This window comes from Balaenoptera musculus, chromosome 2, assembly GCF_009873245.2.
Source record: "Balaenoptera musculus isolate JJ_BM4_2016_0621 chromosome 2, mBalMus1.pri.v3, whole genome shotgun sequence".
NCBI lineage: Eukaryota > Metazoa > Chordata > Mammalia > Artiodactyla > Balaenopteridae > Balaenoptera > Balaenoptera musculus.
The window spans coordinates 147,751,488-147,769,634 of record NC_045786.1 but is presented as its reverse complement, the minus strand read 5'-3'; the positions used below and the strand labels follow the sequence as shown (position 1 = coordinate 147,769,634).

General features: G+C 48.4%; 1 pseudogene across 1 annotated transcript; it reads right to left on the bottom strand.

Annotated features, from left to right (window-relative positions):
• Positions 1 to 525: 525 nt before the first annotated feature.
• On the bottom strand, positions 526 to 1,744 carry LOC118890802 (annotated as a pseudogene). The gene has a single exon (XR_005018831.1). The product of XR_005018831.1 is annotated as a G/T mismatch-specific thymine DNA glycosylase-like (transcript).
• Positions 1,745 to 18,147: the final 16,403 nt, after the last annotated feature.

Genomic DNA, 18,147 nt, shown 5'->3' with positions numbered 1-18,147 from the left:
GTAAAGCAAGGAGGTCTGAGTGTGAATACAACTCAGGAAGCCCATCAAACACCACTAAAAACTACCAAATGAGACTCCACTGAGGGTTAACCTCACAGATGAAAATCAGCACATTTGCCACTTTACCAATGGGAATCTTATCATTAGCATGCCCTTCTTAACGTATGAAAGGGATAACGGTGCATCTAAGTTTATGCAGTTAATAATCAAGTGTAAATATGCAGACTCTTGCATTTTTAAATTACAGGTTAAAAGTGACTCCCAAAAGAAAATCAATTTCTTCATAAATGAAAGATAGTTTATAAAAAGCTGGAATGATGATTAATTCCAATACAAAAACTCATACACAAAAAACTCTACTTTCTCCTTCCAAACTACTTAGGTCTGTACAGTTGATTCTACTGTACCATGATTACATCACCAGAGTAAAATATGTATAAAATACTTCAGTTAAGAAACCGAGGGCCAGTTCTTGACAACTGCATTAAAACTGCAGCATTTAAGCAGGGCTGAGGAACACCATTCTTAAGCATGGTTTCCTTCTTCCTATTCTTGCATCGCACAGTGATTATTAAAGGAAGGAATCTGGTCTGTAAATGACTGGGTCATCCACTGCCCATTTGGAATGTCACTGAAAGTTGACTCTCCACTGTCAGCTGTCAGCCCATTTGAAGAGAAGCTGCAAGGTTCACTACTGCACGGATTTTCACTATAAGCACCACCGCACGCTGCTTCATAACCCAGATCATATTTTTCTTCCTTCACAGCCATCTTCTTTGCACCCTCTTGGGCTAGCCGCAGGTCAAATGTATCTTGCACCTCTTGAATGTCTGTGTTTCGTTCAGTGCCTTTCAACTGATCTCTTAAGTCCTTCAGCTTAATGTAGTAATGAACTTTGTCCTGGGCTCGAGGAAACTGAGCACATCCTGCACTGGATGTTGGCATAACATAGCAGAGAGTTTCTGTGTCTGGGATCTTATGCAGTTGAAGTCCAAATTCTAAGTTCTTAACTTTTACTCCAAAAACTTCCTTACTAAAAATTTCATAAATACAGTTTCCATTAAACACTGTTATTCGTGGCTGATATTTCTGTAATTTTTGCACTAGAATACGTCCTCCTTCACAAAATTCTTTACCGGAAAGATCCTTGCTGCCTGGTGTTATCCTTTCCACCATATTGGTAAATCCAATACCCTATTTCCCTGGTGAAGTATGATCATCCATGTGATTCAGTTGGACCTCACTCAGCCCTGATATAAACAGACACTTCCAAAAATGGTTTCCAGGTCCAGGGTAATGATGCCCTTTGTAAGCAGCCATTAGTCCTGGGTTTATGCCAATAATCACAATGTCCAGATTGAAGGTCAAAATGTCCGGTAGAGTCTTGGTCAAAAGTTCAGCTTCTGAAACACTATTGAACCGGTCTACTTTTCACTTTAAACATGTCTGTAATTTTTTCTTGCTTTTCTTTTGATTTTGTGGACTTGCCAGATTTTTTGGCCTCAGCAGGTTTTTTGGGTTCCACTGGTGTTTTTGGTTCTGTTGTTCTGGGTTTCCCTTTCCTTCCTTTTGGAGTCTCTTGTGTGGGTTCCTGAGCAGGAGCTGGGGATGGAACTTCTGCTGGCATTTCTTGTTCATTCATAACTGCCATATTAGGAACTTCAGTCATCTTTTGTTGGAATGGAAACGTATAAAAAGCTTGCACTTGCTGGAGGGAATAGCTGCCTGCGTCCTCCGCTTCCATTCCCTGCTGCCGATAGCGCGCGCAAGTACTCCTGCCGGGCAAGCGAGCCACTGGCCTCTCCAGTACCGCGGCCCACGCTCGTATTGCGGTAGGGTAATAACCAGACACTTACACTCGATTGCTGGCAGAACTGGGACAGCGGCTGGCGCTCAAGCTCCTCCCCCAAGTTTCTAGTCCCCCCCCCCACCCGCCCCCCAGGCCAGACCCACCCTCCTCCCGGAGCTTCTGTCTGTCCTGAGCCCAACTTACCTTATTTTTAAAGGCATAATCACAGTGTACCTTGGGAGCACAGAACCCACACTAGGGCAATCACAGACGGCTTTCTGGAGGAGGTATCTTTATTTATTCAATGATGTTGTTGAGCAAAAATTGTGTACCTGGCACTGGTGGCATAAAGATAAAAAGCTGGTCCATGCCCTTGAGGAACTCACAAACAGGAACACAAATGCCCCATAAGCAGATGGACACCATAAGCAGGTGGACAAATATGGGAGCACTCGGGAGACCCCAAAGCTGGGGAGATCAGGGCAGGCTTCCTGGAGGAGGTGCACATGAGCTGAGGCTGAACGGATGACTGTGAATCTCGGAGACATGTCCTTGCCACTACATCCAGTCATTCACCTGAGGGCAAGGGGGCCCAGAGATCCTGCTGGGCACTCACACACTCTTTGTTTCAGCCAGTCTCTCCTCCATGGAGCCTTCCTGGTGCAACCAACCCCAGTCCCTTCTCTACCACTTACCCCAGACAGCCAGGTCCCCTTCTGGGGAGGTCTGCATCCCCAGCTGCTGTGTGTTCCTAGGAGGCACCAGACTCTTGAACCCCCAGTTCCTACACCAGCAGGGGCTGGGCAGGCTCTATTGTGGAGGCAGTGGCTGCCTTGGGAAAGCCCAGTGGTTTGCTTTCAGGGCGTCTAGACTTTAGAGCAAGAAGGGGCCCCAGAAACTACCCAACCCACTTAGAAGGACGGAGCAAGGCCCAGGGAAGTAACAGGAGTTGCCTGGGACTCAAATTCCCAGCTCCCAGTGCCCTGATCTCTCTGGGGTGGTCTGGCCCCACCTGGGCTCTCCCCTAACCCTCATCCTCATGCCTGCCTTGCCTGATGATGGCCAGGGTAGCCTTTCCTGAATAACGATGGTATTGGCTCAGATTAAGGGCAACTAGCTGGCTCTTGGCTTTTCCTTTTTTTTTTTTTTTTTTTTTTAAATTATTTATTTATTTATTTATTTATTCATTCTTGGCTGTGTTGGGTCTTCGTTTCTGTGCGAGGGCTTTCTCCAGTTGTGGCAAGCGGGGGCCACTCTTCATCGTGGTGCGCGGGCCTCTCACTGTCGTGGCCTCTCTTGTTGCGGAGCACAGGCTCCAGACGCGCAGGCTCAGTAATTGTGGCTCACGGGCCTAGTTGCTCCACAGCATGTGGGATCCTCCCAGACCAGGGCTCGAACCCGTGTCACCTGCATTGGCAGGCAGGTTCTTAACCACTGTGCCACCAGGGAAGCCCCGGCTTTTCCTTTTTATATAACAACTAATCTCCTTCTAATCAGCCATTATTAAATTATATCCCGTTTTTAATTCATTCACAGATCACAGTTGGGACAGCTGGATGGATAATTGGGGAGAGATAATTTATGTAAATGAGGAGCAGCAGAAGGTAGGAGAGAGGGAGGCTGAGGGCCAAAGGGGGCCCCTCCTGTGCCCAGGCTGGGGAGGGGGCGGTGACCTGGCCTGGCCTGCCCTGGAAACAGGAGGCTGGGGACATTGGGGGGATGGGGGCCTGTAATGGAACCTCAGGGTTCCTGACTGGTTGTCCCTTAGCATCGCCTTGAATGCTTCTGGCAAATGGGAAGCCCATTACCTTTTGGGGGGTGGGCAGCTCTCAAACATCATCTCTCACTGAAGTGGATCCTGAAAAGCAGTAGAATACCGCAAAGAATTCTGGAGTCAGAGCTGTGTTTGATTCCAGCTGCACCACTTCATAGATGCCTTTTGTTTTTGGGGGTTTTTTTGGCTGTCCCACACGGCTTATGGGATCTTAGTTCTCCGACCAGGGATCAAACCCGTTACCTCAGCAGTGAAAGTTCAGAGACCTAACCACTGGACCGCCAGGGAATTCCCAGCTGTCTCTTAACTTTAGTTTCCAACCTGCAAAATGGGGGTATGGATAGCACCTACCTCATGAGGGGATGGAGAGGCTTAACCTAGCATACAGGAAGAGCCCAATACCCAGTGTACACAGTGGCTCCTATCACTAGTGTGAGGACAGAGTACCTGAGTCGTATCTACCTCCCTCTAACATCTGCCCCCAGGCCATGGAGCTGCCTTCTGGTAACAGAATACATCCACTCCCCTTGCATAGCTGACATATCCGTCCCACTGCTGGTAATTACATCAGCAACTGACACCTTGGGGGCTTCCCTCGTGCCAGGTGCTGCTCTAAACACTTATTATATGGCATCTCACCGTATCATCAGATCAACACCATCTTACAGATGAAAACACTGTGGACGCAAGCTCTCACCTGATGATTCCTTCAACAGAAACTAAAACAGAAGCCTGCTTAGGAAGGGAAAGGAGGCTCACAAAACCTGGAGCCCAGCTGGAGGCCATTTTGGGAAGGCGGCTTAGGGACAGGCAGACAGGGGCAAGGCTGGCAGGGGAGGCAGGTGGAGGAGGTCGGACCTCCACAGGAATCGGGCATGGGTGGGCACAGGCAGCTGATAGGGCCTGAGGGGGTGAGGTCTGCAGGAGACTGAGGTTGGCAGGGGCCCATGGTAGGGCCTTGGACCGTTCCCAGAGGGAGGCAGGGGATTAGGGAGGGTGGTCCCAGAGGGTCCAGGAGAGTAATGGGATTAGCCCTCAGGCAGTGAGTGAAAGTTCTTAGCGTGTGGGGTCTCTGGCCTCCCACCCGAGGCTGCAGCTGTCACCCATCCACAGGAGAGAGTCACCAGCATCTGCCCCCCCCACTCCCCCCCGGGGCAGGCTGGCACCCTCCGCCCCCCGCCCAGGCTCTCCTGCTGTGCTCGTCTGTCAAGGGGCTGGCCTCCCAGTGTAGCCTCCTGCCTACCCTTGACAGACTGGGCCACCCCCACACAGTGTATATACCCTACCTAGCGCTGCCCTGTGCCTCGGTTTTCCCACCTGGATAGAAGGCTACAGTGAGGGGGTTTGAGACCCTTTGAGGGAGAACCCCTGAGGCAAGGAGGTCAGAACCAGGCCCCCTGGGCATCTCGTTCTGCCAAACGTTAGCTGTGTCACCCTGGGCATGACTGTTACCCTCTTTGGGTCCTAATTTATAAAATGGGAGCCGAAGCACACGAGGGTTTTCAGAAGGTTGGGTAGGGGGGCTGAGCATGGGCCCCTCGGTGAAGTTCAGGGTGCTGGGCACCTGCACGAGGTCGGGGCGGCAGAGGGCAGCGGGCTTGAGGCCTGAGGACTGGAAGGGGCCCGGGCTTGCCGGAGCCTCGCCTGGCGAAGCCTGATCTGCGGTGAAGGGCCGGGACTGGGAGTAACGGCCGGGCGCCGGGGGGCCGCTCGCGGCTCCCTCTAGTGGTGAAGGCGCGGATAGCCCTGGGAAGGCCGCCGACGCGGGAGGCAGCGCTGGGGTCGCGGGGGTCCTGTGAGCCCGCGCCCAGTCCGCCTTCCTAGGAGGCATCAAGGGGAGGGATGCCAAGGGTCCTAAGAGGCTTCCCCTGCTAACCAGTGCCTGACATCCATCGTTAGAACGTCTTTCCTTCAGCTTGTATGTCAGCCTGTTAAAATGAAATTACCTCCCAGGAGGGAGGACACGGCTGGACGTCTTACCCACTGCTGACCCAGCAGACCCGGGAGGTATTCGCCCAGTGTGGGCAGCGAGTGCCAACCAGCCCGGTGCCTGCGTGGGGCTTGGAAGAACCTGAGGTGATAGTCTGTGACCGGACACGAGTCATACCTTTTCTAGCCTCTGTTGCCCCCTGGTAAACTGACAGGGTGGGACTAGGCCAGTGGTTCCACCATTTTCATCTCAAACAACCCTTTGAAAATGTAAAACAATTCACATATTCCCTCAGGGAAGTACTTTTACTTCCCTCTTTTGACTAAGGAACCTACATAATGACCCAGCACTATTAGGCAGTCAGTAAGGCTTTTGCATGAAGTGATACTTTGTTCATCTCAACATCTGTATGTTTTAAAATTACTTTAAAATAAACATTTTTAGAACAGGTTTAAACGTGCAGAAAAGTTGTGAAGATTGTACAGAGCTCTCATAAACCCCACACCCAAATGCCCCCATTATCAACATCTGACATTAGTATGGTGTACCTTTTTTGTTTTGTTTTGTTGCTGCGCTGCACGGCTTGTGGGATCTCAGTTCCCCGACTAGGGATTGAACCCTGCCTGGCATTAAAAGCCCGGAATCCTAACCACTAGGCCACCAGGGAACTCCCTAGTATGGTAAACTTGTTAATGAACCAAGATTGATACTTTAATAGCTAAAGTCTGTGCTTTATTCATATTTCCTTTGTTTTCACTTTATATCTTTTTTCTGTCCCAGAAGATCATGGGACATCAAGTCATCATGTCTCGTTAGCCTCCTTTTGGCTGTGATGATTTTGCATAACTTAAAAAAAAAAAAAAAGTACACATTCAGGCAATGGAATACTATGGGGCTGTTATTACACATTTTGAGCTGGAACAATCTCCAAGACAATATTAGTATGAAAAGGAAGCTGCAGAACAGTATATTTTACTGCCACTTGTGAAAGAGAAAAGATATGTATATAAAACTATTTTTTTAATCTCTGGAAGGGTATCTGAGAAACTGGTTGCTGGCTGATAGTGGGGAAGGAAATCAGAAGGCTGGAGAACAGGGTTGTGAGGGAAGCCTACATTTTATTCTATATCCCTTTGTATTTGTTTGGTTTTAAAACTGTGTTTATGTACTATCTAGCTTGATAAACATGAATGTAAACATTAAACATAACAGTACGTACAGGTGTAATGTATTCATTGTCTCTCTCACACACTGGGCTTCTGCACTGTTTGTGTAATAAAACCATCTACCAGCCCCCAATTCTGTGGGAATATCCCTGGAGTTGGGTGCTCCTGTGACTCCATTGGAACCACTGCCTTGGCTGGTCTGTAAGATGCCTTTCCACCTGGGTGCTGGGGCTCCTCTGGCTGTTCCAGGCCAGTATATATCAGGGTGCTTTGGGGTGGGGAACTCTTGGTGGGGTGCAGGTACAGATACCTGAACTTGCTTAAGTAAGAAAGGACCACAAGGATGTGAGGGCCTTGTGGGATCTGAGATAGGGCGGGCCCCAGAAAGACGGGAACCACAGCTTCTCCTGAGTGCTGCTGCTTCCTTCTCCTCCCTGCAGCCTGGCTATGATCCTCAGTCCTACGGCCACCCTTCAGCTCCCAAACTTATGTCTCCTCCACTTAAGCCCAGATGGAACTCTTAGTCTCAGATCCAAATTTTCCAGTGGGATAAATATGTCTGAGCTTAAAGCAAGTTCCTGCATCCATGTACACGTCAGTATGTAGTAGGGAGAAACAAATTACATTCTGCACTATTTCACAAGCTTTGCTGGGCACTTGTTCCAGTCTAGGTGCTCTGGGGTACAGAGGGAGAGAAGCAGGCCGTTCTCCGGGAAGGTAGACCACAGAATGGTATGATTTCACTGGTTTTAGGAAGGCCCACTCCCCCGATACTTCCCTTTCCTTCTGGAGCCACACAAGCGCTTCATTTGGTTAAATTATGGATTCGATGGCTGTGGAATTCAGTTCCCCTAGGAGGGGTCAGAGTTTAGGTAAGTCTTCCCAGGGGTCCCCAAATCCCTACTAGAAAGGCCTTATTTGAAGGCCCTCTGAGATCCTGCTCTTCCTCACTGCGCAGTGAGCATTTGCTGTGGCTGGTCTCGAATACTCAGGAAATCTCTATTTGCTGAACTCTCCATATCCTTTGCATGCCTCTGGACCTTCACATATGCTGTTCCCTTCATCTGGAATACATTGCTTCTTTCAAGCCTCAGCTCCAGTTTCCCTTTCCCTGGGAGGCCTCACCTGCCCAGGCCCAGATGGAGGTAGCACACACCTGGCCCCCCGCTTCCCATCCCCACCTCCATCCCAGGGCACAGACCTGATCTCTCCTCGTGGACAGGAGTCAGAGGTACAGGCACCCACATCCGGCTTTGCCACTTCTGCCAGCATACCGTAGGTACATAATAAATCCTAGCCCCCTTCTGTTCCTCACATCTCTAGTGCACGCATTAATGATTTGTGTTTATCCAACCATCTCCCCTTTACACTGCGAGCTTTAATTAGTAGGCACAATAAATGTTTGCTAAATGACTGAGTGATTTAAACAGGGAGAGGGAAGATACTTCCAAGCTTTCAGACGCGAGACTGAGGACCTCCATTGCCCCAGGAGGCAGGGAGAGGGTGTCCTGTGCCAGGATTGAGATGGGGGGGTACAGATGAGAAATCTGGTGGGTTGATTACAGGGAATGGTTGGAGTGGGGGAGGGGACAGACCAGGCCTGTGTGTGGAGGCATTCGACCATCAGTGGGGGCAAAGATCTACCCAGCCGGCCCCCAGCCTCACCCTGCCCTGTGCTAAGAAAAGTGGGTACCAGTTCAGCCTCCAGGACCATGGCCAGGGCATGAGTTCAGTGCCTGGGGGCTGCCAGGAGACAACTTCTTCTCTAGGTTCTGCAGCCCCAAGACCCAAGGGGAGAGGGGTCCTTATGTGCTCTCTTCTTCCTGGTCGCTAGTCAGAGACTTGTGGTCCCCTCATCTGAGCTCCATGTGGCACCCAGGGCTCGTTGGATGCAGCCTCAAAGGTGCTGGGAGATGCGAAGGGGTGGAGAGGAGGTTGTAGCCGGGACATCTCAGAATCCAGCACCCAGCATGTCTTCAGCAGCGCACTCACATTTATCAGGGATGCACTGCAGCCTGGGGGCTCAGAATCTGGGGACAAAGTACATAGCTTGAGCGGTTCACCCACCTCCACCATCACTACTACTAAATCCACCGAACACTGACAGCGTGGCATGTGCTTCACAGGCACAATCTCATTTAATCCTCACAAAGGCCTGATAAGAGCTCTTAAGAAGTTATTCTCATTGTTTGCAATGATGGAAAGTGTGGCTCACAGAAGTGAAGTCACTTTCCGGGGTCACAGAGCTCACAAGCGGCAGGGCCAGGATTGGAAGCCAGGCTGCCCGTCTGCACAGGCCTGAACTCTCGGCCATGACCTAGCCTCCACTCTGCCCAGCTCTGAGCCCAGCCCCCGCCCCGGCTCCGATGAGCGCCAGGAGCTGGTCCCTTGGACCTGCCTCCGTCCCCTTCGCCACGACCTTCCTCTGCCCGGCCACACAGCTCTCACTGCCCCACTTCCCTGAAGAAGTCCCACCTGCCTCCAAGCTCTGCACCTCCCTTCACGAAGCGCCGTCCACCCCGCTGCCCAGGAGGTCCCCGGGTCCCGGTGCCTAGGGACAGCGGTGGGCAGAGGGGCCCAGTGCTGCACGGTGGGGAGACAGGAGCGATGCACAGTACTGATCCTAACCAAGTTTGCCAGCCCGGCTTTTCTCAGGGCTCCCACACAATGGTCTGCTTTGTGCCCACCTGCCGACAATGCTTAATTAGGCGAGGAGTTGATTAATTTGAGGTAATTGACAGCTAATTAGAGGCCCACAGGCTCATTAACTTGACATCTTGTCTTCGTGAATTGGCTGAGCAGGGTCAGGTGATGGAAGCCGTTGTTTTCTCCCTCCCCAGCCCTGAAGGCCAAGGTGATCACCTGGGGGCGGGATGGGCCGACCCAGCAGGTCAGGTGAGGCGGTCCCAAGGCCAAAAATAGAGGAAATCAAGGCACTGGTTTCCTGGTGAAGGAGGGTCACAGAGAGAGGTGTGGGCCTTGACCCCAGGAAGGAGGGAGTGAGCAGGAGTGGAGGGCTCACAGAGGCAAAGACACTGAAGAGAGGTGGATGGCTATTAACAGGGAGAGGGGAGCACCTGGTGTCCATGCAGGGAGGAGGGGCAACGGAGGGGGGTGTGGGGAAGCCTACTGGTTCCCCAAGAAGCCCAGGCTTTGAAGTGAGATAGACCTGGGGCTAAATCCCAGCTCTGCTACTAACCAGCTAGGTGACCATGAATGAGTTAGTTAATCACTAAGTCTCAGGCTTCTCATCTGTAAAATGGGAATAAAAGTAGCTACCTCACGAGAGTGTTGCAAAGAGTCCATGAGGCATGAGACATTGAATTAAAGGATTTAGGCCAGTACTTGGGGGCCTGGTGAATGCTCGGGCAGATGTCAACCACTCTTGGCAGCAAGAAGAGTGACAAGAAGGAAAGGTAAGTGGGTGGGATGGGTGGTGGGGAGGCAATGGAGCCCCCTCCCAAGAGAAGCCACTGTTATTCTGCAGGAGACCTGTATGCCTGGTAACAGCACTGTTGAGGTGGTGGGGAAAAGACCATTTTAAGGGGGCAATTCAGTAATATATATTACATTATATATATATATATAAAATATTAGAATTAAAAATGCACATGGCCTTTGAGCAAGCAGTTCCCTCACCAGGCATCTATTCTAAGGATATATCTGTACACGCACAAAGATTTAGATACAAGGATGTTTGTTCATCACAACATAGTTTGTAGTAGCAGAAGGTTGGAAGCAACCTAAATGTCCATCATAGGCGCTGGCTAAATGAATTACGGTACATCCATACAGTGGGATAATGTGTAGCTGTGAAATCTGTATGTACCAATTTGAACAAGATCCAAGAAAAATTAAGTGGGAAAACAAGATGTAGGACAGGGTGTAGCTCCCACAAGCTGGTAACCAGTAGCCTGAGAGTCAGAGGATGGGAAGATGATGTTATTTTTCACAGTGTGCTTATTTTAATTATTTTTAAATTATTTATTTTTACAATGTGCTTATTTTAAGTATGGTTTGTATTTGTTATCTTTCCAAAAAGCATTGTAAAATTAAAAAGGAATAGAACTTTTTTTTCCAAATGAATTCTAACTTGAAATCTGAATTCATAGGCAGAGTGACTCTCGTTGAACTGGGGGTAGGAGTCCAATCCTACTTAGTTCCTTCCTTCCCTCCCGCAATGGTTCCAAGAGGGTTTGAAGATGATCAGTCTAGTGCCAAATACAACTTTCTATGATGATGGAAATGTATGTAGTTCTGCACTGCCCAATATGGTAGTCAGTAGCCATGTGTGGCTACTGAGCTCTTTAAATGTGACTAGAGTAATGAACTGAATTTTAAGTTTTATTTATTTTTAATTTAAATGGAATTTATGTGGCTAATGGCTACCTATTTGGATAGCACAGAAATCTCTTTGAGGAACCAAACAGCCCAGCCATCCCAGCCTCCATCTAAGGGAATTACCAAACCCAGAGAGACTACCATCAGCAGCACTGATAATTCCAGTTACCTACAGTATAGACACAGCCTCTTTGCTAGGAGTGGATGGTGCTAGGAAACTTGGTTATAGAGACAACTGGAGGTCTTTTCTGGCAGTATTGGAACTGCACTGGATGGAAGCAAGTCAGGGATGCCAGTAGCTGACCTGGAATGCCATTTCTTTTAGGAAAGGTCACCTGAATAACCCATGTGTCAAAAAGCACATCTTTGGCTTTGAGCTCAGTGGTCAGTTCCAGCTGGGGAGAATTATATAATGCCGCAGGTGACAGGAGGCCATGGATTCAGGCATCCAGTTGGCAGTGGTGCACTGAGAGCCTAAGACGTGTCAGGCTCTGGAGCAACAGGGAAGCACAGACCAGTTCCTGGCCCTGGAGCAGCCCACAGTCTCGGGACTGAATTCACAGAGCGGGGTGTAGAGAATGATGTTCCCTCACAAGAGTCAAGCATTGAGATGTCAGGGACCCTTGGAGCTTGACTGACAGTCCGCCCCCACAACAAAGTCACAGAGTGAGGGCCCAGACCACAGCCCCTAGGCCCTTATGCTCAGTTGCTGGTGGAGCGTGGAAGGTAGCTGCCAAAGCAACACGTTGACCATCCTCTGTCCTTCCTTCTGACCATAGCCCGGAAGCCAGATGATTCTCCTGTGTTATTGCCCCAAATCACCTCCATGGGGCTGTGGTAGCTTTCGTCAATTTCCCTTTAGAGGCTCAGAGGACCCTAAATTCATTTGTTTAAATTCAGGCATAGTTTACACACAGTAAAGCACATAACTATCCTTTTAAAATTAATTAATTAATTAATTATTTATTTTTGGCTGTGTTGGGTCTTTGTTGCTGCGTGCGGGCTTTCTTTAGTTGTGGCGAGCGGGGGCTACTCTTCATTGTGGTGCGCGGGCTTCTCATTGCGGTGGCTTCTCTTGTTGCGGAGCACGGGCTCTAGGCAAGCGGGCTCAGTAGTTGTGGCTCGCAGGCTCTAGAGAGCAGGCTCAGTAGTTGTGGCACACGGGCTTAGTTGCTCTGCGGCATGTGGGATCTTCCTGAACCAGGGCTCGAACCCGTGACCTCTGAACTGGCAGGCAGGTTCTTAACCTCTGCACCACCAGGGAAGTCCCAAGCACATAACTATTAAATGTACAGCTTGATGAATGTTCACACACACACACACATAAACTCACATCTACTCCTGTGTAACCACGACTCAGATCAAATAGAGAATATTTCCAACACCCTAGAAGGCTCCTTGTGCCCCTTCCCAGTCAATACCCAAGGTAACCACTATTCTGACCTCTCCCACCCTAGGTTAGTTTTACCTGTTCTAGAACTTCATACAAGTGGAATCATACAGTATGCACTTCTGTGCCTGCCTTAATTGGCTCCTCGTTCTTGTTTGCGAGATCCATCCATGTTATTCTGAGGCAGTACAGTAGTTTGTTCTTTATTGCCAATGGCATTCCATTGTAGGAATATATGACAATTTATTTCTTCATTCTCCTATTGATGGACATTTGGATTTCTGCCAATTTTTGACTCATATGAATAAAGTCGCTGCCAACATTCTTGCACATCTTTTGGTGGAAGTCAGCACTCACTTCCGTTGGATGTATCCCTGGGAGTGGAATTAACAAAGCCTGTGTATTTCTGAAGGTCACAAGGACTTGATGACTCCACAGTCACAGCAGTGGGGCTCTGAGGTAGGGGTGGGGAGTCAGCTTTAGAGTCCTCTTGGGAAACTATGTGCCCCCACTGGCTGTGGAGGGGAGAGTAGCTCATATCAGAAAAGAAGGAGGCAGGGAGAAAGCCAAGCAAAGAACCACAACATGGTTTTCAAATCAAGGCCATATGACAATGACATCAAAAGTGTGTCTACATGAATGGAGGCTGGGAGGACAGGTGAGCCTAGGAAAACAGAAGTCTTTGTTTTGTAGGGTGGAGCAGGTATAAGGAAGAGGCAAGAACAACTAAAGGTCCCAGAGGATTTTTGTTTAATTTACCCCATAGAAAATAAATTTCTTTTAATTTCCTCCTTGGTAACCCAAATATCATATTTGCCTCAAACAGGCTATAAAGCTCAGTACTTGCCCGCTAGAACATATCTAGCCCTGCAGAAGGCTCCCTCCACTTCCTTCCTAGCAAGTCTCCTGACACAAGTAACCACTCTTCTGATTTCTATCATCATAAACTCATTTGTGCCTATTTTTAAACTTTCTTTACATGGATTCTGACAGTTTATGTCAACATCTACTGGGCATTTATTATGTGTCAAACACACTGCTAATACTACCATTGCTAGTATTAGCAAGGGTACCTCATTTGATCCTTCTAACAACTTGGTGAAGTCAATATGTTCCCCCTGTAACTGGAGAACAAACCAAGTTCAACAAGGCTAAGAATCCTACCCGAGGCCACAAAGCTGTCGAGTAGCAGAGGCTGGATTCAAACTAGAGTGACCAACCATCACATTAGCTGGACTGTCCCTTGTCCCAGGAAACCCCAGGCTAACCCCTGGATGGTTAGCCACCCTAGTTCAAACCTGATTGGAGTCTTAACCATCAGGCTGGGCTCTCTTCCTTTGGCTTAAGATTTCACCAGACAGTGCCTGTGCTGTTAGCACAGTCTCATGGGGAATGTTTGTCTCAAAAAACCTCTGTGATATCAGGATTTTACCTGGTTTTCTTTGTTTCTTTTTTTGGTTTTGTTCCATTCTGAAGAAAGATTTCATTGAAAGTAGATCTGGGTTGGGTAAAAACAAAATTATTCATATTAAAAGAGAATTCTAGCATATCAATCCACCAAAGAAGGTTGTTTTTTTTTGTTTTTTTCCCAGCATCCATGCACTGAAAAAGAATTTTAAAACAGTCCCTGACTTCAAGAAGTTTATAATTTACTTGGGGAAGTTAAGAGGAAAACGCAATGAATAAAATTAGAGGGTAACCAACAGTAATAATAATCACTCACCTCTGAGTGCTTACTTACTATGTGCCAGAGGCCTTACCTTATATATTCTATCTCATTTAATCCTCTCAATACAGCTATGAGATACGTACCGCAGTTATACCCAGGCTTGGTGAGGTTAAGTGATTTGCTCAAGAGAAAAAAATCATTGAACTGTATGTATGTATCCTTAAGACTTTTGCACTTAATATAAGTGAGTTATACCTCCAAGCCATGTTTATTGAATGGGAAACCACTGAAGATGGGGGAAGATTTTCTTTCCTCTGCTTTTGAATATCCCCTTCCCAATAATTTTGAGCAAAGTTTAAAAATGTGTTTTGGCTTGTTTCATTTTAGTCATTCAGGTCAAAATGGCATTTTTAGCCTCAGTGACGAGTGCAAATAGGCACAGCGTGTGGCTGTGAAGTCAGAGCCCAGCCTTGCAGGAGGCCCAGGAGCTGACACAGGTCAACAGGCCAGAGCAACCTGCGTGGCCCCCAGGTTGCACACACCGTTGGCCTCAGACTTCTTGCTGTGGTCAGTCCTGCCAGGAACACACCAGGGTATTTGTCCCCTGGGTCCTCAAGGCCAGCTCCTCTGTCTCTCCAACACACCCCAAACCTTATCCCCTCACTCAGCCGCCTGACCCTGCCATCCATCTCTGCTTTCCAGGTTTGTGGTCCCCCACCCAGAGGCACCTCCATTCATCCCTTCCTGACATGCCGACTTTCATTTTCCTAGGGCGAATCTCATTTGACAATCTCCTGCCCATATTTCTAAGCTCTCTGGGTCTTGGCGTGCTATTTCTCTGTCCTCTCTGGGGTTTGTAACACCAATCATCTGCAGGTTTCATTAGCATGCTGTTTACCCCTGTCTTTCAGATCATTAATGAAGATGCAAAGTGAGACACCAATTCTCCCGGCTCCCACCACGTGCCCCCTCCCATGCCCAGCGCTGCTAGAATCATTATCCTTCCTGGTGTGACAGGGTCAGAACCAAACCAATTTGCATCAATCTTTGGTGATGTTGTGAAGTGTTGCCTGCCCTGCAATCCCCATGTTGTAACAACGGCTTCAGCTGTCTGTTCTGGAGTTCTCCCCTTCTTCTTCAGAGGGCTGATCAGGTCTGGCCGACACAGCTCCTCATGCTAAAAGCCCCAGAGCTAACGGAACGGTTAGGCAGGATTCAGGGCTGCACGTGGCTGACACTTTCCCTTTGTTTTGCACCCTGAGCTGGACAGAAAATAGCACCTCTTTGGGAAACAGGATGGACAAGTGCACATACTGGCGAAGTGGAGAAGGGAGTGGGTGTGGCAGGCACAAAATTTTTCTTTCTCATCATGACATCTATTTCTGCTGAAGGAAAACGAGGAGCAAGACTCCTTTGGACCCTCCAAGGCCTAATCAGATGCCTGGGCTTGTATATTCCAGCCTCCTGAGGCTGGGATGAATGAGTCATTCCTCGGGGACAAAGTCCATTCTTCTCCATGATTTTTGTATGTCCTCTGGCCCTGATGCTTTCATCTTTTCTCTATCAGTTCCATGACTCTGTATCTCATCTCGCAGAGAAACTGACTTTATATAGACACTTGTCTACCCATAAAGGTGAGAACCACCTCCTACACATCTCTTGAGTCCCTTAGATCCCAGCTTGCAGGAAAGACACTTCATTCCCGTTCTCGATGGTGCAGTTCCTCTGTCTGGCTGCCTGGGATGAAAATATGGGTGTCACTCCAGGCTCTGTCCTGATCCATGCCTACTCCTCTGACCCCTAAGTCATCTTTTTTTCCTTCTCTCCCAGTTGGGAAGGGGAAAGTGAGCAGGAAGAAAGCAGAGAATGAAACTCTCACAAACACAATATATGAAGTAGTATTTTACATGCCCCAGCATTCAAATTTTAGGGGAAATTCAGCCTAAAGAGTCTACAGCAAAATTAGGTGGATATATTTTTCTCAGTGTAGGGATGGACTGAGGACAAAGTTATTTTGCAACTCTGACCAAACACCTACTGAGTGAAGATTTTTCTGTTCCAGAGCAAAGGCTCTATGGAGTAATGAGGAGGGATGGGCCATGGGACTGGGTATGGTTAGGGAACAAGTAGTTTTTATCCACATTACATGTGATGCAGTAGAGAGTCTAGGGCAGGGCTGGATGATTCAGGTGCTCAGTAAATACTTAAAGGTTTACAGATTGACATTTTCAAACACAAGATCTAACGTCATTACAATAAACAAATGTCGTAAATGAACTGTGTGTGTGTGTGCGTGTGTATGCACGCACACATGCATGTTGATAGGCTGGGCTGATAGGGCATTTTAACACTTGTATACCTATACACCCAGCTCCAGAGGTTTTTTTCTTCCTGTATTATGGAAGCAACACATGCTTCTGTACAGAGTTTGGAAAACGTAGAGGAAAATGAAAATTACCCAAAATCCTCCAACCAGGCAGCAAGCACTCTTACCACCTTGGTCTATTTCCTTCCCCACATACTGGAGATCGTGCTGCATTTATAATTTTTAACAATCTTTCTATTCTTATAATCTTGCTCTTTTCACTTACTCTTATGACAAATCATTTCTCCCGTGATACTGTAACCTCTCTGCAAACCTACTAAGTGGCTGCACAGTAGTTCACTATGTGAATGCACCATCATATACTCAATGGTTACAGGTTTGAAGGACCTTTGGGCCAGCTGGTTTGGCTAAGCAGGGCTGATGACAGCAGTAAGATGATGGAGGCAGCAGCAGCAGAGACAGATGGAAGGGATCAGGAGCCAAGGAAGAAGTTCTCGGGAGCCTGCTTTCCCACGAGCCACCCTATTCCTCAGAGACCACTTCTGGTTCTGACCCTTGTGTACCCTCCTGGCCCTGCCCCGGGCTTTGCCAGTGGCCGCAGTCAGTGTTTCTCATTTCCACTCAGTCTCAAGTCACTGACTTTTCCAACTTGACTCTTCTCAGCTGCTCCTTTGTGTGGAGCCGCTGGCTTGGGCTGGCTCGGCTGCATCTGGGAAGGTCCTGGGATGTGACCTTTAGCCCTGCTTGACCCTGAGGCCTCGGGCTGTGGAGTAAGGCCAGGCTGTTCTCCATAGACTCCCAGAGAGGAAGACGCTGAGAAGAGGCTGCCCGGGGACCCCAGCCCCCAGTGGACCTCGCGCAGCCCTGGAAAGGGAGCAACTGGAATAGGGGTGGAGGGTTGGGGGCAGGGGTGGGAAGGACAGAGCAAAACAGGGAGGAGCATTCCTGTGCAGTGACTAGAATACCATGGATGCTTAGAATATATTAGGACCACCAAGACTAGCGAGGCACGATGACTCAAGGCTTATGCCAAGCTCAACTTCAGCTCAGAAACCTGTCAGCGTCACAAAGAATACCTTTCCCTCCCTTGCTTATCAGCAGCAAATGGTCTTCAATGGCCATTGTCTGTGCAGTCAACAGTGGTATTTGCTGCATGTCCATACCAGCACAGACTGCCTCAGAGGGCGGAAGGATGGGGGCAGGAGAAGTAGTCAGTAAACTGTCAGTTCTCCTGAAGAGTTGAGAAATGGGTTTTTGGCTTAACTGACTATTCAAGGTAATCAAAAGTTATCATATTTTCCCTTTAAGGATTATCAATTTTTAACAACTATGAGTATAATAAAAAATTAAATATGGGTAAGATATGCCATGCACTGTTCTAAACACTTGCAAGTACTAATTTAATCTCCACAATAACTGTAGGAGTTAGATGCACTGGACCCATTCCATAAATGGGTAAACTAAGGCACAGAGAGGTTAAGCAATTTATCCAAAGTCACATAGCTAGCAGATGGCAGAAACAAGATTTGGACCCAGGCAGCCTGACATCAGGGTCTTGCTCTTATCCATGACGCTAAGCTGCTTCTTTAAAACGGAAGAGGTCCTGAGGACACTGAGGCTCAGAGAGAAGTGACTTGCACAAGCCCATCCTTCCTCTCCCTCAAATCCAAGCTCTTACTATACCTTAGACCAGCAACAAGGCTATGAACACTCAGTATCATGGCAGTTCATCCTTTCTTTCAACAAATCCTTATTAAGCACC